This window comes from Schistocerca cancellata, chromosome 3 (assembly GCF_023864275.1).
Source record: "Schistocerca cancellata isolate TAMUIC-IGC-003103 chromosome 3, iqSchCanc2.1, whole genome shotgun sequence".
In the NCBI taxonomy this organism is placed as follows: domain Eukaryota; kingdom Metazoa; phylum Arthropoda; class Insecta; order Orthoptera; family Acrididae; genus Schistocerca; species Schistocerca cancellata.
Window position 1 is genome coordinate 195551524 of NC_064628.1, and position 24004 is coordinate 195575527.

Sequence of the window (24004 nt, forward strand, 5' to 3'; positions counted from 1 at the left end):
TGTGGGAAGAAGTTCCTAATTCTGATCATGAATCTACAAACGCTGAGGAAGCACAATGTCAGTCAAGTGAAGAGGTGCACTTTCCAGAGCAAAGACCACATTTAATTACACAAGCAGGCTCGAATGACCTAGTTCGTCATTTATACTTATCCAAGGACCATGCAGAAACGTTGTCTTCACGTCTTATGGAATGGAAGTTACTTCATGAAGAAACAAGAACTACTCACTTTAGGCAACCTAATAAAGATCTGATGACCGTATAGTGGGCAACGTTTATGCTTGTAGTGATGTAGTAGGATTAATGAAACAATTAAACATAACATACGACTCTGCTGAGTGGCGCTTGTTTATTGACGCTTCCAAGACAAGTCTGAGAGCAGTACTATTGCATAATGGTAATACGTTTCCCTCTGTACCTGTAGGGCACTCTGTGACTATGAAAGAGAACTACGTAAATTTGTCCCTTGAAGCTCTTAAATATAAGGAAGAAAACAGGAAAACATGTGGTGATCTTACGGTGATTGGCTTACTAACTGGTCTCCAAAGTGATTTCACAAAGTATTGCTGTTTCCTTCATCTTTGGGACAGCCGTGCAACTGATAAACATTATGCAGTTAAACAGTGGCCACCACGAGAGAAACTGGCTCCAGTGAGAGAAAATATGAAATATGTACCTTTGGTGGGTTCTCAAAATGTTTTCCGTCTCCCGCTGCATATTAAGCTTGACTCTATGGAGAATTTTGTCAAGGGAATGGACGACAATGCTAATGGTTTCATGTATCTACGTTCCCTGAATTAAGTGACGCCAAACTGAAAGAGGGGATGATTTTTATTGGACAACAAATTACGAAGTGAAATCATGTTAAGAACTTTGAAGAAACACTAAGTCAGTTAGAATTTGTAGCCTGGCGTAAAATACACTAATGTTACATATTACATTTAGAAAGTAGCTCATATTAAAGTTAAGAACCAAAAAGGTCACTGCACTAACTTTTATCACATTCCTTTCCAACACAAAGCACTCAAAAATTATACAGTAAATTTAGCTATGTTATATAACTTGCATGTCACAATGTTGTTGAAGGTTTCTTAGGGAATACAAGAGCAGGAAATAGTGACATATTAGTGGAACTCTTTTAGAGAACTATAAAAATCTTGGCTGCAGAATGTCACTTTAAATGCACTTGCTTCATTCTCATATAGATTTCTTCCCTACCAGTTTGGGAGCGGTTAGTGATGAACACGGAGAAAGGTTCCATCACGACATTTTGTGAATGGAAAGCAAATGAAGGTTGCAATTTTTCTTGTAAGAATATACATTAGGCCCACGACACTAGAGTAAGATAGTTTTATGGCATTAAGTATGTTACATATTGTCTAAATTTCGTGTACACCACCCTAGTCCCTGTTTTTAGATATAGTCATTTAAAAAGCTCCGTAACATAAAATTGGAGGGTGATGGCGAAGATAAAACTGCATTTCAGATTCAGCAAGTCCAAATTAGTTATGTCCACCATGTTTTATCTCTAAACCTGAAAAGAAGATTTTTGTTGTATAGTATTATCAGAAATTAAAGAATTCTAGTAACGAACTGAAACACTGCTTTGTAACTTGCTTAACGCAAATCTGTATTTATTGATCTTTCACTTTAATTCTTTTCCTACTTACTGATTTTCTTAGGTATTTAGTTTACTCATGTTATCCACTCTCTCCAACATCAACACCCTGACCCCCTCCCCTGCTGAATTGCAAACATCTCATTTCAGCTTTCTGTACATTCAAAAGAGCTATAAACATTTTTTATTTACTCCTTTCCTCCTTACAGTACAAATGCCGGGACGGTTCCTTTGAAAAGTCCATGTCCTATTTTCGTCCCCATACTTCTAAAACCCAGGCTTGTACTTCGTCTCTAATGACATTAAACTCTAATCTTCCTTCCTTCTTTCTCATTACAAAAGGCAAATGCAGAATTGTATCTATTGCATCATTTTGTTCTGTGCAACCAAACCTACCTTCATCTACATCCTCTTCGATTTTGCTCTCCATCCTACTTTGATTTTTCTTCCCAGCAGGGTAATCATTTGGTAGCATTCACATTTATTTTTTCGTAAAACTATAGTGGTGATTGTTTTTTCCTGGAGATAATATTATTAGTCTCATGGTTCATAGACTTTTGATTGTCCATATAACAGAGGAATTCTTCCTGACGTTTTATCAAAGAATAAGAAGAATATTGAGTACCCTAACCTGCCTAACGCGGATTGTATATTGCTTTTGTCTGAGCCCTACTTATTTACCGACCTGTCAAGCTCTGGCTGCATCACTGTCTCATTGCTTTTTCCTCTTCAGCTTCCTTTCTCCTTTGGGACACTTTATCTCGACCGTACCGCTCTTTGATATACTTCATATATATAGCTGAGACTTTTTCTTCTTTGATGATTCTCTTTGACGCATCGGATTCTATCTCTACCGATTTTTACTTCTCGAAAATATAAAACGCAGTACCTTCTTCTTATGACCTACAGTATCTAGACGCCTGTTGATGTTACACCTATTCATTCTATCTTAACGTCTCTGCACTTTCTGTTAATTCTGTTGCAAGCAACACATTTAATTTGTGTTAAGATGAATTATTTTCCACAATAATTTCAACTACAAATTACTGGTTTCACCACTCACAGGCTACCTTCTGATCATAAGAAGGAAGCTGTAGTTCAGCGCCAAGCAGTTTATGATAATCATACTGACAATGTGATTCTTTCGTAGTTCTTAGGAAGAGCTAACCTCATCATAGTGAAGAAGAATGACACTACAGAACTGTAAATAGATTAGATATTCATTTACATCATTCAAGTTGTTTATCTTTTGCTTGTTGCAACGTAGCGAATCCCTTAACCCAAAACATGGATCATCTTTTTCTTATTTTTAACGCATTTCCATTGGGAACTGTGGAATGTAATCAGTTTCATTTGTTGTACAAAACTTTTTATTTGTAGTTGTCCAACAGTTGATACCTCTGTTCCATGTAAATTGAAGTGGTGTTTACAGTTAATTTTTATTTCATGTACCCTGCGGATATTTTCGCTTGATGAAACGACTGGTTGAAAACAGCACTTTCCTTTAGTGGCCATATAGTTTTAAATTGCACATTTTGCGCTCTATCGTGTTTTTTTTTTCGTGTTATACGTCATTTAGAACTTTTATCAGTCGGTTCAGCTTTGGTTTCCTCAATTCTAACTGAAGTGATATAATGAGACAATGAGCTCGGTTTTCCTGTTATCAGTTTCTAGTTTATGTTTTCAAGTTTTTGTCTCATACATTTATGGTATACCTCTTTCTATTGTGAGTTGGAGCACGTGGGCAAGCGTCTATCTCTCTAAAAATGGTTAAAATGGCTCTGAGCACTATCGGACTTACCATCTTAGGTCATCAGTCCCCTAGAACTTAGGACTACTTAAACCTAACTAACCTAAGGACATCACACACATCCATGGCCGAGGCAGGATTCGAACCTGCGACCGTAGCAGTCCCACGGTTCCGGACTGCAGCGCCTAGAACCGCACGGCCACCACGGCAGGCGTCTATCTCTCTCTCTCTCTCTCGATCTCTCTCGTACAGTTGTTCCCTATCTCTGTCGTTATGTGTGTGTGTGTGTGTTTGTGTGTGTATGTGTGTGTGTGTGTGTGTGTCGATATGAGAAAGAAAGAGAGTTCTGTGTTGCGTGAAATATATGAACTATTTTTGTAGTGAATCTTAATGTTATTTACCTAATTTTATGTTCAAACTACTATTTGAAAAGTATTTGATTCTAATTTCAGGTTAGTCGCTATTAATTTTCTTAGGAGCTCTGTGTTGTCAAAAGGCTTACAGAGCTTGTGGTAGTGTGTTAACAGTTATATAAATGAAGTTACTTAGAAGAAGTCTGTGAATGCTACATATTTCAAAAAGTATAAAACATTTTGTCTAAAATAAAGCACACTTTCGTACTTCTTTGACATTTTTACCTACCAAACACCTAAAAACAAAATTTTTTGGATCACCTTGTTTCCTTAACTTCCAAGTGGAAGACCTGTAGATCTCCCTCTTCCAAGCAATCGTCCCCACTCACAAAATTTCATTAACGTGCCACAGTGTCTTCCTGTTGTTAGACCACAGTAAAATCATATTCGACCACTGTCTTACTCTGAGAAGTTAATGTTGCAACTTGTGTTTACACTAATGTGTATGTAATACTGCATCAGCAAGATTTTAATTCAAATATTTTCTTTTGGCATCCAGATATATCTTCAAAATTGTTGATGATCTCAAACAAGAGTTTCACCGCCCTTTCCGATATAAGTCATTCCAAAACCTCTAATTAGGAATCTGTAAACATTATCTGCTTAATTCTACTCCAAAATACCGGGTTTTATGCGGATAATAATTAGAACCTTGTTTAAAATTAGCCACTACCCTTGGCGGTGTTTGACTTCTCGCATAAAGGACCTTTTTACAAAAACTTACCGTGTTTATACTTTTCATTTTAGTTCTCTGCTCATACAGCAAGTATTTGGCGTGTTTCATGCATATTAGCTTCTGGTTTGACCTTTTTTCAGTTTTTATATGAGACTGTAAAGAATAATCAAAGAGTGTTAAAGCTTATTACTCTGTCTTTTTCCATTACCGAAGAACGGATAGCATTATAGTATCTGTATTTAACACAATATATGTTTTCCGTTCTTTTCGGGATTCTCAATTATCTTCGTATATACATATTTTTTTGTTTTAATAATGGCATACAACAATTCTAATCCTGTTAAGCGGGTCTACCGACAGTGGTTTCTTAACCAAGTATTAATGAGTTTCGGTGATGTGATACATCTTTCTGCTGTTGCAGTTTGCACAGTAAGTGAAGGAAGGATTAATATTAAAGATCTAATGGAACGGAAAATATGTGGAGAGCAAAAATACAAACTGCATACTATGGTAGAGTTTTGCTTTCATCTTCCCTTTTCCACTCTGTCTCCCATAATCTTTTTTTCTGGATTCATATTACAAATGCAGTCACTTCCTTTCTACCCAATTACCTTGTAGCCAAAGTTTATGCACCTCCAATCACTGGCCCTGAGTGGGGTCTGTCAGATCCCTCTCATATCTTTCTACGTGTATGACGTCGTACACAACGGTGAGGAGAGAGGGGCTGCTAGGTTAATGCGGCAACTGTTGCCGTACGAGAGCTGCTCAGGAGCGAAATTATTAGCGAAAAAGTTAACACGGTAAACTGAAGATCTACTTGACTCGCATTTCTCCAAGTGTATGAAGACTCATTGCAAATAATGCAGCAAGGAACAAAGTCCAGCTGAAGTAAGCACGAGTGATGGAGTTGGAGCTACGACTGGGCGGCACCTGTGTAGAGTCCCATAGTGAAGTGGCTCTGAGTGCAAATGGACTGAATGGCTGCCGCCGGCCGCAGCAGAGGGCGCTCCTAGTCCAGAGCTGATGGAGGCGTGGCTCGGTGGATGTGCACCACTGGGTCTGCGAGACCCCGCACGACCGCTATCGGCGTCAGTCAGAAACTTGCAATTCCGTTGCTGCGACGCCTGTGGTGTGGTTCGGTACGTGGTACCATACTTTCATAAAGTGTTCATAGGCTTCCGCTATTTGCTAAATATCTGCGAATATAACCAAAGTCTCAGAAGGAAGTGTGCCATTGAATTCCTTAGGTTTGCATGTTTGGTAAATGATAATCTGGGTACGCAATCCTGACTTCCTTCCTAATCCTGCTGATATGAAAATTCCATCCAACAAAAGGCGAAAAACTCTTTGTTTAATAAAAGGAACGTGGCAAGATGCTGACATTTGTCCCATTAGTTGGGACATCCACTTGCTGTAATTAAGACTCGGTTAATATTGGTTTCGACCAGTAATTTGAGTGTAAGCCTAGAAAGAGCAGAAATAATTGGACTCACCCTTGTAATTAGCTCCTTTTAATAGAATTTGATATTCCTCTTAACAGGTAAACGGACAAGCTGGTCCGATCTTACTGAATAATAGTTTTTCATTTGTATGTGGTAATGTTCGGATGGTTCAAATGGCTCTGAGCACTATGGGACTTAACTTCTGAGGTCATCAGTCCCCTAGAACTTAGAACTACTTAAACCTAAGTAACCTAAGGACATCACACACATCCATGCCCGAGGCAGGATTCGAACCTGCGAGCGTAGCGGTGGCGTGGTTCCAGACTGAAGCGCCCAGAAACGCTCAGCCACCCCGGCCGGCAATGTTCGGATGGCCGAGTTTCATACGCGGGTTGTGTGTCTCATAGGGCAGAGCGGAGGTCTCTTGTGTGTCTCAGTTAATGCAGAACCTTCGCATAAAGTATTAAGAGGAGGCTCTGCTTTGGACATCCACTTTTCAAACGTCTCAGTGTCCCGTCACGCCACGATTCTAGAGGAATGTGCTGTGGTGGAAAGTCTTCCGATTAGCGCTGGGGTATGCCTTCTTCAGACGCAATAGCACGAGTCTAAATTAGACAGCTGAAAAAATGACGACTGTTTGCGCCTCCAAGCGACTTGCTGGCGTCACTCGTAAGTTGACAGCCTTCTTATTCATTAGGAAGTTACGTCCACTGCATATTTACCGACGCCAAAGTTGTTTACCAAAATTGTGGGATGAACGAAGACACTTACGAAAAATAAGCGGAATGGCAGGAGATAAATGTGCATTCCTCATCTCATTGACTAAAGCGAAGACTTGAGCTCTCACTGCGCCCTAGTATGTGGCATGGTTCCTTCTGAGGCTCATAAGACGAGAGAAGGGGAGTCGTGTGGAAAATTCTCTCCCTTTTGATAAGTGAAATAAATAAGCACGAGCTCTGCTTGGCTGACTCGTGGTTTGGTGGAATTATTTTTAGGGACATTCCGTGGTTAATGAAACGAAAAGGCAGGGAGCATTCGGTTTCGGAGAGCAAAAGAGAGAAAATTCTGTTCTGGAGGATGATGGAGAAAACATTCTACTTCGGAGAGCAGCAGAGAGCAGAAGTTTTCCGATTCTGAGATCGATGGAGAGTAGTTGGTATTCGTTCTGGATCCGAGGCAGCAGCCACAATGGTGAGTATTCTGGTCCTCTTTAACTTGCTCGCTACATGTATTAATTCTGATGCATGTCTAACCTCTCTTTAATACCGTGGGTATTTGCAGTTATTTCTGGCACATCATTTAAAGTCGAATCAGTCACGATATCTTGAAGTAACGTCTCTTTTGCACTGTATTTTCCAGTACTTTGCAGACCCACAATACGTGCTTTACTTGTAACTGAAACAGTTTAATACCTGAAGTATATCCCGTTATTTCTTGACGAAGATGATGTTTAGCTATTCCCATACGTCTTGATGTTTGTAAAATAAATGTGTAATAATCAAATCCCTCTTAATTTATTTCGATAGTTAACTAATTTCATTTCACTTGAATTTGAATTAGTCAAGGCCATCAGCCATACATATACAGGGTGTTACAAAAAGGAATGGCCAAACTTTCAGGAAACATTCCTCACACACAAAGAAAGAAAATATGTTATGTGGACATGTGTCCGGAAACGCTTACTTTCCATGTTAGAGCTCATTTTATTACTTCTCTTCAAATCACATTAATCATGGAATGGAAACACACAGCAACAGAACGTACCAGCGTGATTTCATACACTTTGTTACAGGAAATGTTCAAAATGTCCTCCGTTAGCGAGGATACATGCATCCACCCTCCGTCGCATGGAATCCCTGATGCGCTGATGCAGCCCTGGAGAATGGCGTATTGTATCACAGCCGTCCACAATACGAGCACGAACAGTCTCTACATTTGGTACCGGGGTTGCGTAGACAAGAGCTTTCAAATGCCCCCATAAATGAAAGTCAAGAGGGTTGAGGTCAGGAGAGCGTGGAGGCCATGGAATTGGTCCGCCTCTACCAATCCATCGGCCACCAAATCTGTTGTTGAGAAGCGTACGAATACTTCGACTGAAATGTGCAGGAGCTCCATCGTGCATGAACCACATGTTGTGTCGTACTTGTAAAGACACATGTTCTAGCAGCACAGGTAGAGTATCCCGTATGAAATCATGGTGGTGAATCGAGGAAGTACAGTACATACTGACGAAACTAAAACGAGCTCTAACATGGAAATTAAGCGTTTCCGGACACATGTCCACATAACATCTTTTCTTTATTTGTGTGTGAGGAATGTTTCCTGCAAGTTTGGCCGTACCTTTTTGTAACACCCTATATATGGGGGCCACAGCTGTTAATGACAAGTCCGTGGTGCAAATCTTCTTTTGAATAACAGATAGCTTCTGTTTAGTCTATACGCCTCAGGATGTTTTCCTTTATTTTCTATTAATAATTTCAAAACTGATAAAGTATCGGGTAAGAACTTAATTGCTTTGCTAACATCAATAGCCCCTTTTTGGAACAACATACTGAGAAGTAATGTTTAGCTGAGCGCGTAAAGAGAGCATATTGGACTTAAGATGAATTCTCCATTACTGATTGCGAAATTTTCTCAAGGGAGGCCACGTTTTTCTTGAATGTTTTTTTAGAAAGGACGCTATAGACAGATGTCGTCCTACCTACATTGTTTCGCAGATGGAGACTTGCTGGTTACCTACGTACTTTATGAGTATAGCACTTTTTTCCGAAGCTGTAAAAAAAGAGACAACCTCTTTAACGATCCCAGTTGAGTTTCAAACTAACTGCTCTCAGAAATATACAATATTAAAGGAAGACTAAAATAATGGATTCGTTCAGAGTTATTACATTCTTTCTTTATTATAGTTACTGCTCCCACAACCGCGAAACTCATGACAAAGCAGTCATGTGCTGCAATATCATTGCATTTACTAAGATCGAGATTACCGCTTGTCATAGTATTTAACACAGTTTTACTTCATGTTACTGCAGTCATTCGGGGATCTTTATCCTCTTCATCTGCTTTCTCTTTGTAACAGATATTCGCATATTTGTCATCTTCAAGTGACTCCTGTTCATCACTGTTATTTTCAGAAGTTGAAAATAAATCTTCGTTTCCCTTACGACTGTAGTGAACTTTAAGAGATTCTTTCCACGGTTTTTTTTTAGCTTTTGCGGATTGATAAAATCTATTAAATCTTCTCTGATCTTGGTAAATTTATCACAGAAAAATTGTCATCTGAATTTAGTGACTAATATCAGTGATCTGTTCAAACCCGAAACTGTACAATCCGTTTTCTTGTGTTTTGTGCAGTATTCGCGATATCATTTTTTCGCTACAGCATTCACTCCAATCATTTTGTACAATATTATGAAGAAATGTACCTCTTTTACTGTTGTTGTGGTCCTCAGACCAGAGACTGGTTGTTGCAGCCCTCCATGCTACTCTATCCTGCGCAAGCTTCTTCATCTCCAAGTAACTATTGCAACCTAAATCCTTCTGAATCTGCTTAGTGTATTCATCTCTTCGTCTCCCTCTACGATTTTTACCCTCCACGCTCCCCTCCAGTACTAAATTGGTGATCTCTTGATGCCTCAGAACATGTCCTACCAACTGATCCCTTCTTCTAGTCAAACTGTGTCACAAATTCCTCTTCTCGCCAATTCTATTCAGTACCTGCTAATTACTTACGTGATGTAGACACGTCATCTTCAGCATTCTTTTGTAGCACCACACTTCGAAAACTTCTATTCTCTTCTTGTCTAAACTAGTTACCGTCCATGTTTCACTTCCATACATGGCTACACTCCATATAAATACATTCAGAAAAGACTTCCTGACACTAAAATCATGAAATCTGCCTTTCAAGCCACTGTCCATTTGATTCAACTGCTTTTCCAGGTCCTTTGTTGTCTTTGACAGAATTATAATGTCACCGGCAAACCTTAAAGTTTTTATTTCTTTTCCATGGATTTTAATTTCTACTTCAATTTTTTCGTTTGTTTCCTGTACTGCCTGCTCAATATACAGATTGAATAACATCGGGGATAGGTTACAAACCTGTCTCACTCCCTTCCCAACCACTGCTTCCCTTTCATGCCCTCGACTCTTATAATTGCCATCTGGTTTCTGTAAAAATTGTAAATAGCCTTCCGCTCCCTGTATTTGATCCCCGCTACGTTCAGAATTTGAAAGAGAGTATTCCAATCAACATTTTCAAAAGCCTTCTCTACGTCTACAAATGCTAGAAAGATAGGTTTGTTTTTCCTTAATCTATCTTCTAAGATAAGTCGTAGGGTCAGTATTGCCTCACGTGTTCCAACATTTCTACGGAATCGAAACTGATCCTCCCCGATGTCGGCAGTTTTTTTATTCGTCTGTAAAGAATTCGTGTTAGTATTATGCAGTCGTGACATATTGAACTGATAGTTCGGTAATTTTGACACCTGTCAACACCTGCTTTCTTTGGGATTGGAATTATTATATTCTCCTAGAAGTCTGAGAGTATTTCGCCTGTGTCATACAGCTTGCTCACCAGATGGTAGAGTTTTGTCAGGGCTGGCTCTCCCAAGGCAATCAGTAGCTCTAATGGAATGTTGTCTACTCCTGGGGCCTTGTCTCGACTTATCAGCCCAGCAAGCCTCTTTTACTGTAAGAGCTGTACTGCGTCGCTGATTCAGTATCTCCACATTCCTCCACACAAAATTTAATCAGTTGCTTAACGTTAACTTAATTTGGTAGTCTGGGTTCGTTTGAGGTGGCTTCTAATAGGTATGTTCTATCTCCCAAGAAATACAAAGTTTTGCAAATAAAATTAAATTTTGTTCGGTTTCATTTTCCTCTTCTACGTCTGTACGTGTCCACCTAATTTGCGGTGGATTTAGAGTTTTTTTGTAAGAAACATAAAGTTATTAGCACGTTCTAAAGTTGTGGCATCCTAAGTCACCATCTTTTCCTGGTTACTTTGAGAAGTTTGCTAGGGATGCGATCTCTAGTCTGTTTAGCATCAGTCCTCCATGACGACCATCCGTAAGAGCAGGCCCAAGAAACTACATACTTTGTAAAGTAGGCCATGTTTTGGTTGTGACAAAGCAAGAAGGCCATGTTTTGGTTGTGACAAAGCTAACAATAATTTGTATTTGTAAGTGCTCTTCTTTTACAACATCGTTTTTCAGCCTACTTTCCCTTATTGCGATTAAAATGTGAAATTTATATTCAGTAGGGGTTTCCAGTATGGTGACAAGTACTCTGTCTGAAGGCTTAACCCCAACATGTAGACCAAAGTCGTTTCCGTAATTAATGTAGAAGCATAATCTTTAGGCAACAAAGCTGAAGAGCAGCTGAGCTGACCAGGTAGGACCTGCGATGTATCGCTTATTGGACGCTCTCAATCCTTAAGATGTTCATCTGATCTGGAACCTGCAAAGCATATGCAGCGCTAAAATCATAAACGTTATATGTTTAACCGTTAGTTAGTTAGTTAGTTAGTTACGTATTCCATTGATCAATAGCACGGAAAAACCGTTATGATGTGAAATGTATCAAATGCACAAGAAATGCGCACAGCAAAGAAGTGTTTTTTTTTACATTATAATGTTATACCTAAATATTTCTATTATCTATCCCATTCCCTTAATGGCACAAAATGCATATATTATATCTCCAGATTTATTTACTTATATTCAAGAATTCATCTATGTTATAGAAGGAGTTGTCAAGGAGGTATGATTTCAATTTGTTTTTGAAACTATTACTGTTGTCTGTCAGACATTTTATTTCATCTGGTAAACACCCCTTTCTGTGCCAAAGATAGGTTAAGTAAAGGAGAGTGTAAGTCTTTCTTTTTTCTGGTATTGTAATCATGAATGTCGCTGTTGATTTTAAACTGGTCCATGGTGTCGAGAAAAAATTTCATTACTGAATAAATGCAGTGTGAAGCAGTTGTAAGAATTCCTAACCTTTTAAACAGATGCCTACAAGATGTGCTACTATGAACCCCACACATTATTCTAACTACTTTCTTTTGAGCAGTCAATACCTCTTGCTAAGCATTGAGTTGCCCCAGAATATTATTCCGTATGACACGAGAGAGTGGAAGTATGCAAAGTATGTTAGCTTACTAATTTCTACTTCCTACATCTGATTGCAAAAGATGCTGAACCTAGTCGCTTTAGGAGATTCAAAATATGACTTTTCCAGTTAAGATTCTCATCTATATGTACACCCAAAAACTTAGTATGCTCTACCCTGGCTACTGACTTCTTTTGATGTTTTATATTTATTGAAGGAATTATACTTTTTGCAGCAGAAAATTGGATGTACTGTGTTTTTTCAATGTTCAGAGCAAGACCATTCGCAGAATGCACGCAGGCATTCATGTGCAGAAAAGTTAGCACGCCCAACTAGCTATTAGCATAAATGAACGCTTAGCTGAACGGCCAGCTGAAAGGCTACTGGCCTACATAATCGCCCGCAGTTTACTACTATTGATAAAGGACCACCCGCACTACTTGCTGCGGATGAGGTTAAAAAACTGCGCTCTATACCTTGTGCCTTACTCTTGCTGTAAAAAGAATAATTGGATACTCAAGGTGTCTGTTTAGGACAAAAAGCACTAAAAGAAGTGGCGTTGCTTTGAATTCGAATTAAAATTGTGGATAATCTAGTTAATCAGGGCCTACTGTAAGCAACGATAATTGTGTTTATCCAATGAAAGGACACCAGAATTAGTCAGAGCGGTCTATATTAGTAAGTGCGTATCCAGGAACAAGGTTCCAGTTCCAAGCTTCCATATATTTTCCAATAATCGCCTAGATATTGGCCGAATTTAGAAACTTACAATGCTGTCGAAATGTTCTCATTGAGCGGAAAATCTCATACTAAAAGTTTCACACGGTATTACAAATATTACAGTAGGAAACTGTGTGTTTGTCCTGATGCAGCGTAACTAACACCGCGAAAATAATACGCCTGTACCAGCTGAGAATGAGACAACTTAGCGACTCGCAAGAAACTTTATACAAAATTTCATTACGAAACTTTTCCTAACTGACACCCCCCACAGAAATATGAAGCAGTAAAACTTCAGCATCAGATATGACGTTGTAAAACTTCTTTACTATTGGCTGTATTCACAACACTGTTTGCAGAATATCCATATCTGCCATTGAACGCAGACATACACTTCAGGAGAGAGGACGTCATATACAATTAGATCCGTGAAAAGCTAGTTTATGCTTAAAATGGGGCGCAAATAACCCATACTACGCTCATCCAGTGTTTCATATTGAGAACACTCAATGAGTTACATAAAACTTTCGGAATAATTCCAAAACTCTTCTAAATCTTCCTTCGGTACATGCTTAAAACATTTTTCATATAACTTACCGGAATACAGCCGGTTGACGTCGTCGACAAGCGCAGATATTTCGACAGGTGCACAATCTGTCATTTTCAAGGCAAAACATCAGCAAACAAGTGCTACGCAAGGGAATCTAAAATATCGGTTTGCAGAGCAATTCCAGAAAGAATACACGCACACACACACACACACACACACACACACACACACACACACATACACACACACAAAACACACACTGTAAACACTAGCGCCACGAGACAACCAAAGATGACCGACGTCATAACTTATAGATAGTGAAGATTAATAAACACCAGGTGAAATAGCATTAATGCTGACTCTCCCTTTTTGACAAAGGAGACAGAACAGGATTCCATGCAGAGTTTAATTAAAATGTTCCCTCTCTGTTTATAAGGTTGCTTGCTAATTGAATTTCAGCTGCTTCCTTAATAACACTATCCCAATAGCTGGAAGTGTATACTAGAACCTCCGTGTTCTTATATTCTACAGGATGACCGTTGCAAAAACAGTTTTATGTAATAGCAGATTTGCTCGCCTCTTGTACGCTTATGTGACGCTTATGCTCAGTACACCGGTCTTCCACATCCCTGATAGAAGGACCAGTGTATGATATGCTACAACTTCAAGGAATACGATAGACACCCGCCTTACGCAAGTCAATATCATCCTTTACGGACCCTAGAAGACGACTTCGAGGAATGTACCTTCAGGTCAGTGCCTTTGAAACCTGGGTGTGTTTTCAGGTATGTAGAAGATCATTTTGGAGTTTCGTTTCATGACATTAAGAATTCTAACGACTTTTAGAACAGCTGAATTCATTGAAATATTCTTTTATCGATGGATGTTGAAAAGGATGGCTGCCTTCCACTTCTTGGTGTATTTGGTGAGGACAAATGTTGATCATACGTCGGAGCTTGTCGTTCATAGGAAGCCTGTTCACGCCGACTTGTTTCTAGTCGTCACTATCCAGCTCAGCGTGAAGGGATACTTTGTAACTTGGTGCATAGGGCCCACGTCAGCTGAGTTAGCTTCTTTCCAGTTCACCATTCGTCTCACTCGTATTAGCGAAAAATAGAACAGACGTGTGTTGCGCCTATTGACCAACTGTACACTGGGTGAGTGATGATTATACCAAGGTGGCACAGAAGTCTACTGCCTTTTGGCCTTACGGGATTGGTCCTACTTTGCGATAATATGACTCGAAAAGTATTTTTTGACCACCATCTAAGATCTAGGTAATCTTCCGTCGCCTTCGTCATAATTGGGAACGAAGTAGTATTGTCGTGCGAAGCAAGCCATGCGGGAATTAGGAACAACGAAACGGATGGTGCACCACTTACGAACGCCTCGATTATACTTCAAGTGGCTAAATGTGATGTTCGGCTACATGTAGTGGAGGCACAAAGACATATATTGACGAGAAAACGAGTCGTTGGAATTAATCGTCTCTAAGCTGCAGTTAGTGAAAGTCCCTCACTTCTGGATTGCAAAAAGTGCTATGGCGACAAGAGCCACCAGTATGTTGTGTTTGTAGCGTGCTGCGTATGGCACACAATATTTTAAACCATTATATTTTATTTGCTGACTAATACACACACCCACAATTGATTACAGACTGGGTGTTAATTTTATTTGGCAGGTGGAAGCGTGTTTAAAAATTTGCGTACCATTGGAAGTAGTCCTTAAACTATGAGGGAGCGTGGTTGGATTCTCTGGATGAAAATAGATAGCTACTGTTCTCTTGATTCACTCGTAAGAAGGACTGCGGGCTCTGGGTCCATGAGCCCTTCAGTGGTGGTATTTTCTAGACGCTTTTGCTGGTTACTGAGGAGCTTCGGTAATGGCCCTTGGCACCAGAATCCTGTGCCAATGAGCCGGCCGAAGTGGCCGAGCTGTTCTAGGTGCTACAGTCTAGAACCGCGCAACCGCTACGGTCGCAGGTTCGAATCCTGCCTCGGGCATGGATGTGTGTGATGTCCTTAGGTTAGTTACGTTTAAGTAGTTCTGAGTTCTAGGGGACTGATGACCTCAGAAGTTAAGTCCCATAGTGCTCAGAACCATTTGAACCAACCTGTGCTAATGTTGCGCGGAATAGATCCGAGTAGTCCAGATGGCCAATGGTCGGACAGGGATTTTCGATGGTGTCCTGGAGCTTAGGCGTTGACTTTCTGATGGTTTCCTGGATGTGGTCCATGTCAAGTTCTTGATTAAGGTCCCCTGTCGGGGTCCATCAAGGCGCTTTGACATTGCGAGCTACTACGGACGAGAAATACCCATTTGCGAGCTTCGTTGGGCCGAGAAAACCATTTGTGACATGCTATGGTTTTCTAGGGAGAAACACACTGGTTGCCCTGGGTAATCACAATAATTTTAGTTCAAAGTCAGTTGTCTAGTAAAACTAGATGGCTTCTGCACGAAAAAAAAAATTATCACCCAAGCACCTACATAGCATGCATGTGGTTGGACTTATTAACTAAATTGGCTACGTTAGGTCTGAGGGGTGCCAACCACATCCGCTGCTCTATCCCCAGTAATTTTAAATTAATGTCATGTTTATAAAACAAATGTTAGCACGCAGGAATAATTTTTAGTGAACACAACACAGTTTTAACTAACTGGAGTTTATTTTAACTTGTTCAGGACCGATTTGACTGAAATACTGTTAAGTGTTAAGTCCATAACCGGTTGGCAAAAAATAGGTGACAATGGACTTTCATCGCAAATCTATTTGTCTTAACATAGTACGGGTCACTGAATAAAATGTAAGTGACATTCAGCACGAACAAGAATTACACAAGCACATTTCTTGATGCGATTTGTGGTAGGAGAAACACTGGCACACTGGAACAATATTTTTATCACAACACCTAAACAAAAACAACTGGTAAAACACTAATGTGAATGTAAAAGAAGACTTGCGCTGTTGTAAATGATATGAGCATAAAATTCCTATATGCTAAGCGCAAAGTGGGTAACCAGTCATACGTGCGCTACAAAATTTCCACACAGAAGAGGAAGAAAAGGAAATTTATTTTACTTAATTATGTGCATCTGTATTTATAACTGTTATAGTATTAGCAGATCAAGCAGTTGTGAGTGTTTTCTCAGAAAAATAGTAATAAAACCGGAGGAACCCTTAATAATCATGCAAAGACGTAACAAGTTTTGCCGTAAATATCTAGCTGATTTTAAAACCGCAAGTTTGAATTTAACAAGGAATATGTGTGGTACCGTTAAATTCCACTACATCGGACCTCGGTATATCGAAGATGTGTCTCTATCGGATTTTTTCTTCATTCCTTTCCTTTGGAAGCCCCAAACACTGATATTTTGAAGAAAACCCGCCGTTATATACATGTTTTTGGAAGGGTCCAGGAGGTTAGATACTACCTCTAAGTATCGATGGCTATGGACAAAGACTCTATATATCGAAGTTACCTCCATGTACCTAAGTCTCTCATATGGTACCTCTGTATATCTAAGCGCTCATAAATAGGGAAATTCCAGTCTCTCCTCCCTCACCGTACATCGCGTTGCAGTTCCCACGCCCTCCGTACAGGTGTTATTTGAGGCAGTGCTTGTTTTGACTGAGTGTGAGCTGTAACTGTCGGCCAAGGGCCCTAAGAGGAAATGTGTAACAGCCGCTTTAGAAGCAGAAGTTAATTGACGAAGTGATAGGAGGCGTGGAGAAAAAGGAAGTCATAGTTGCGGAGTTTTGAATTTCAGTAAGCAAACTGTCGACAGTAACCAAGAGCGCAGACCGTGTGAGAGGTGGCATGCTTTTACGATGCACACAGTGACTTGCCCCCTCTCATATTTATATCTTACTCTGAGTAATTGTATTTGGGGAAGGATAGCCGAGTATTGTCATTACAAGGCTAGTATTGAGAACTCAGAATATATGAATATTTTCCTCTCTAATTGCATGCGGTAAAAAGTTCCAAGGAAGAAAATGTCGCGGAGGTAAGATAAGCAGAAATCGTATTACAGTTCTGTTAGTAGCAAATATGATCGGCAGAGAAAAACTCAAGCAACTTATGATTAGAAAATAAGAAACCGCGATGTCTTCCGGGGTGTAAGTCGTTTCCTGTGGAGTACACTGCGAACGAGAAAGTATAGGTGACTTCAGAAGTGTTTTACAGCTGTTTAAATTTTTGTGATAGGGAAATGACTCGTGAAAATCGAAAAGTGGAGTTGTTTGTGGACAACTGCAATGCGCATAATGCTGTCCCTCTGCTGCAAAATCCGCGACACTGCAATTTTTACCACCTAACACCACGTTGAAACTGCAGCCCTTAGATCAAGGAATAATCAAGAACGTCAAAGAAAACTACAGGTACGAAGCTATCCGAATGATAGTCGATAATATTGATGATGACAACTCTACAATTGTCAACAAGCCGGATAAAGCTTGGAGAGACTTGGAGGAGCGAACGATAGTCAGTTGCTTCCGAACATGTGGACTTCCGACGACAGATGAAAATGAGCTGCTGGTGGTGAGCCATGGCCTGCTCTCTCCTTGACTTTCGCCCCGCGCACCTGGCGCATGTCACTTGTCGCGACTCGGAGCTGGTGGCGACAGGAAGCGTGGTGGGGCCGCGCTGGGCGGCGAGGGTGGCAACGGATCGCACGGCAGTCGGTGCTCTGAAGCCGTTCAGGGATTGGTAGCCTTTCAGACGCTTTGCCTGTTTAATATTTGTGGGCAGGGTGTTATCAACAGACGTAGCAATGGTGTGGTCTTGGCTGTTTGAATTTGCTGTTGGTTCTTCTATGTGGACGTTCCGTTATACAAGGAGCTTTCTGATCCTATAATTGCCTTATTTGGGTCGTTTTACGTGACTTAATACCTTGAGGCGTTGCCTTGCAAGGGGTTAGCGTAACGTCTAGCAACAGAAGACACATGTTATTGCAAATTCAATTTCCCACGTTCAGCAATGGATTCGATGATTTGGTAATCCTGCACATTGTTGTGTTACCATGTTTAGCCATTGGCCATGTTTTAGAAGAGGATCATCTGAAGCTTCCATTGATTTGCACAAGTACTGATGTCACGGAGATATATTATGGGAGAATAACAGCGGAATTTGGACACTCCCTTAGTCTGTTCCAGTTTTCTGCTGTTGTGGCATGTTTTGAATGTCTTGGATCTGGACGAGTGAGTGCTCATCCTATTGCGGCTGTTAATGACGTCTTCGTGGAATGCACCGCCGCTGTCTACCCTTGGGCTGCGCCAATCAAGTTATGTAAACCAGTGTTTGAAATTTGTGCTAAAATTGTGTCATTTTGATGTTTGGGGTTTTGTTCAGTAAAGTGCTCTTGTTGGACATAGCGTAGAGCCGCACATGTTGGTCGATTGTATATGGATCGCATGTGTATTGAGATGTCTAAGGACTTGAGAAAATATAGCCCATTTACGGTAACTAACAGGTACATTTGCGGCTGATGGGTGTAAAAAGCAAAAAGGTGTAAAAGTATTAAGTTTTGTTATGCACTGAATGTCTCTTACGTGTTCTTTTGCTAGCCATTTGTGAGCTGAAGAGTGAAATCAATTTGTTTCCTGTGTCATGGCTAGTTGCAGCTTACTAGATTCAATTTTTCAACTATTTGTTATTTACATGTATTCATAGGGAGACCTTTTCTCGTCCTTTATTTATTTATATATTTACCTCTTGCTAAAAGTTGGTTCTGAGTACTAATTATTGGTCCTTTTCCTTTTTAAATGGCGTTATTGACTCACTGTGAATGTACATTCACTTACTGAATCACTTAAGTGTTTTCTAGGGTGTGCCTTACGAGAATTTTCGCATTCTGTCTGAAGGCAGTTGTATCAATCTGTGCACACTATCGTTCCCTTATTAATTACTTAACTGCTCATTGGGGCGAGATTTAAGGAGTCTTTCTCTGTCTGCCTGAAGGCAGTTCTATACATTTGTGCACCTGTTTACTTTATTAAATTATCTTCATGCCCTTGGAGGTATATTTTAAGAATTTCTCTTTCCTTCCTGTCTCGAGTCAATTATAAGTTACTCTGTCTTCCGGTATTAAATTTTTAACCTTCTGAGATGAGTTATGCTTCTATGTTGTCTTAAATAGCCATCTGTTTCCAAATGTTAATTATTTGTTCATTTGTTGAAGGATTTTCTGTGTTGTGGTTCGTAAAGGTGGAAATTTTGAGTCTAAAATCTAAGACCCACTGTCGGACATAGCTATTGTCTTTAATTATTGCCTTATTTAAATTGCCACCAAACTAAGATGTGTAACTTCTTAAATTTGTAAATTTCAGAGAGTTGTTTTTAATCCTGTTAGTCTGTCTGATTTTAGTTATGTTTCTTAAATAAATATGGTATAATAAAAATAGTGAATTTTCTGAGTCCCAATCCATCCAGTCCTTCGACTTCATATCCTGTTTACTTGCTGGATGTTTGAGGTGAGTTTAATACTTAATCACACAAAATCTTAGTTAGATTCTGATACTGGTTTATGGGAATTTTGATTAAAGTTTTTATTTTATACAGTACTTACATTAAACAGCTCTGTCAGTATCCTCGAGTTCGTGTCGACGATAGTGGTGACTCACTTTATCACTGCACACATTAGTTTTGAAGATTTCGTGGATGTGGACGACGATGTCGGCAGCAACAAGATCACTAACATAAGCCGAGATTGATGACTCCGGGAAGACAGCGAACGAAAAAGAAGGCGGCAACAAAGGCGTAGACGAAGGGAAAGAGGGGCAGGGGGAGTTTCAAGAAGCACCGCCAGTGACAAGCAGGCAGGCCAGAGTGGCTCTCGACACAATCAGAGCGTACAGGGAGAAGTGTAAGAAGGTTTTCAGTCATCATGATCATAGGCAATGAAACTGACTCGCAGGTGATCAAAAGTGTAAAGCAAGTCAAAATTACGGATTACTTTTAAAGTCAATGATTTGTCGAAATTTTTATGTGCATCCTGCATATTCTTTTACTTAATTTAACTTTTTTAGACGAAAGTATTTTATTTTAAATTCATAAGTTATCATATTGGAATTTTGTGCTCAGTTTCCCTGCTTGTAGAAAAATGACAATTAATTAAGGTTGGGTCCCCTCTTTTGCGAATACACAAATTATTGTTTTGTTTTATCACCCAAACATGTTTCACCACAGTTGTGGCATTCTCCGTGGTTTTTTTTTTATTATTTTCCTGAAATTCATACATGCAGGTTATTTTTAGCTCAAGAGATATGATACATCAGCTTTTTTTTGTCATTTAATTTGTATGTGCAGTTAACCTTTTATTTTGCACAGTATGTGTGTTTTCACTGCCAATCAAAATCAGTCACAGTTCTAAATTAGGATACCACGTCATCTGCAAACATGAGGGATGGACTGTGTTTTGTGTTTTGACAGCGTTCACTCACTTTTTCTCTTATTCGTTTGTAAGTACTACATGCTGTTACGTTGCCGAGGCAAGGGCATACGTTTCACTGCACAAATCTGTCTCTGATGAGCTTACGGCTGTCGTTTGTTTACTGTTTTGTTTTGGTTTCATTTTTACCATGTTTATTCAATACGTTTCCTATTCCGTGTATTATTTTGTTGTCAAATATGATGGTGTGCCATGTCTTCTTGTTATTTATGTTATCTTATCTACTGAGCCTCGTGTGTTCTCTATTGTGTGTATGTTGCTAGTGTGTTGTGTTGTGATACAGTTGTGTGAGTTCTGTGTCGGTTGCGATCTATATTTTGTGGTTTAGTTTGTCAACAACGTTTATTTTGTAACTATTTTCAGTGGAAATCCGTCTGATTGTGTTTAGTTCCCGTGTGTGGCTATCTTTATCCATTGTAACTTTACTCACTCTCCACAGCCAGAATCTGCGATTGGTCTGGTTGTGAGCTGTCAGGTGGTTTGCTCCGCTGTGAGTAACTGTACTGGATGATGTGGTTTTCTGTATTTTGAGTACCGGTGTTGGTGGTTTTCGTTTTTTAGTTTTGATGTCTAGGAAATCTATTTTCTTCTCTCTCTCCTTCAGCTCAAAGGGTGAAGTGTGTTTCTGGGTGAACACTACTGATGTCTCTGTGTTTCATCTACCAAACAAATTGTGCTACCAACATAACGGAACCAATATTTTAATTTGTACTGTTTTCATTATACACTCCTGGAAATTGAAATAAGAACACCGTGAATTCATTGTCCCAGGAAGGGGAAACTTTATTGACACATTCCTGGGGTCAGATACATCACATGATCACACTGACAGAACCACAGGCACATAGACACAGGCAACAGAGCATGCACTATGTCGGCACTAGTACAGTGTATATCCACCTTTCGCAGCAATGCAGGCTGCTATTCTCCCATGGAGACGATCGTAGAGATGCTGGATGTAGTCCTGTGGAACGGCTTGCCATTCCATTTCCACCTGCCGCCTCAGTTGGACCAGCGTTCGTGCTGGACGTGCAGACCGCGTGAGACGACGCTTCATCCAGTCCCAAACATGCTCAATGGGGGACAGATCCGGAGATCTTGCTGGCCAGGGTAGTTGACTTACACCTTCTAGAGCACGTTGGGTGGCACGGGATACATGCGGACGTGCATTGTCCTGTTGGAACAGCAAGTTCCCTTGCCGGTCTAGGAATGGTAGAACGATGGATTCGATGACGGTTTGGATGTACCGTGCACTATTCAGTGTCCCCTCGACGATCACCAGTGGTGTACGGCCAGTGTAGGAGATCGCTCCCCACACCATGATGCCGGGTGTTGGCCCTGTGTGCCTCGGTCGTATGCAGTCCTGATTGTGGCGCTCACCTGCACGGCGCCAAACACGCATACGACCATCATTGGCACCAAGGCAGAAGCGACTCTCATCGCTGAAGACGACACGTCTCCATTCGTCCCTCCATTCACGCCTGTCGCGACGCCACTGGAGGCGGGCTGCACGATGTTGGGGCGTGAGCGGAAGACGGCCTAACGGTGTGCGGGACCGTAGCCCAGCTTCATGGAGACGGTTGCGAATGGTCCTCGCCGATACCCCAGGAGCAACAGTGTCCCTAATTTGCTGGGAAGTGGCGGTGCGGTCCCCTACGGCACTGCGTAGGATCCTACGGTCTTGGCGTGCATCCGTGCGTCGCTGCGGTCCAGTCCCAGGTCGACGGGCACGTGCACCTTCCGCCGACCACTGGCGACAACATCGATGTACTGTGGAGACCTCACGCCCCACGTGTTGAGCAATTCGGCGGTACGTCCACCCGGCCTCCCACGTGCCCACTATACGCCCTCGCTCAAAGTCCGTCAACTGCACATACGGTTCACGTCCACGCTGTCGCGGCATGCTACCAGTGTTAAAGACTGCGATGGAGCTCCGTATGCCACGGCAAACTGGCTGACACTGACGGCGGCGGTGCACAAATGCTGCGCAGCTAGCGCCATTCGACGGCCAACACCGCGGTTCCTGGTGTGTCCGCTGTGCCGTGCGTGTGATCATTGCTTGTACAGCCCTCTCGCAGTGTCCGGAGCAAGTATGGTGGGTCTGACACACCGGTGTCAATGTGTTCCTTTTTCTATTTCCAGGAGTGTATTATGTCTTCAGAGACTTTGTTTCGAAGGTGGTTAAGGAAGCCATCAGCCGGCAGGCTACTTACGGCGAGCCAATGGAAAGTCCTTCGTGTTGGATGTAGAATTCATATTAGAATATGAAATAATTTTGTACTGTGAATAGCTTCAAAATAGTGATAAAACAAAACAATAATTTGTGTACTTGCCGGAGGACCAATCCGTAACCGTCACTTATGAATTGTTGTTCATTTCAGAGAAATAAAACAATATTCATAACAATCTACCTTGATTTTTTTTATATTACCAAAACAAGACAGAGACCTGTATCAAACACAAACGCGAAAGAAATCACAGATCGGTAATGAAAAATCGTTGCTTGTAAACAATTTCTTTTCCGGAAACGCAGTTATATTCAACCCTCGATATATCGAATGAATTTAGCCTTCCCTAGAGATTCTATATACCAAGGTTTTACTGCAACTGTGATAAGTGCAGTGCATACACCTCCCAGCCCTTCTGCAAAGAAAGAAGACTGCCGTGTTCATGAAGTAAGTGTACAAAGTGACTTGATTGTGGTGTTCGGTATTTGGTTCAAGTACTGAAACAATGAGCTGTTGTCTTCGTGTTGGTGCGGTTACATGGAAGTTGCACAAGCAAGGGAAGGAGTGGTGTCACAATTATAAATTGTCTGTCTATATGTTTATTGGAATTAAGGCTCTAAAGTTATGTGCCTATGATCACTGTCATAACATTTAAAACTGGATGCAGTGGTAAACTAAGAATACTTGAGAAGCCAGGCGTGAATCTGCAGAAACATACAGCGAAAGTAATAATTCCGGTTCCAAAGAAAGTAGATTGTGACAGGTGTGAAATTACTGGATTATAAGTTCAATAAGTCAAGGTTACAAAATACTGACACGAATATTTACAGAAGAATGAAAAAACTAGTAGCAGCCCTACCTCGAGGAAGATCACTTTGGGTTCCTGAGAAATATAGAAACTCGTGAGGCAATACTGACACTATGAATGCTCTTAGGAGATAGGTTAAGAAAGACAAACCTATGGTTATGGCATTTGCAGATTTTGGGAAAGCTTTTGACAACGCTTACTGGAATACACTCTTCAAAATTCTGAAGGCAGCAGGATAATATAC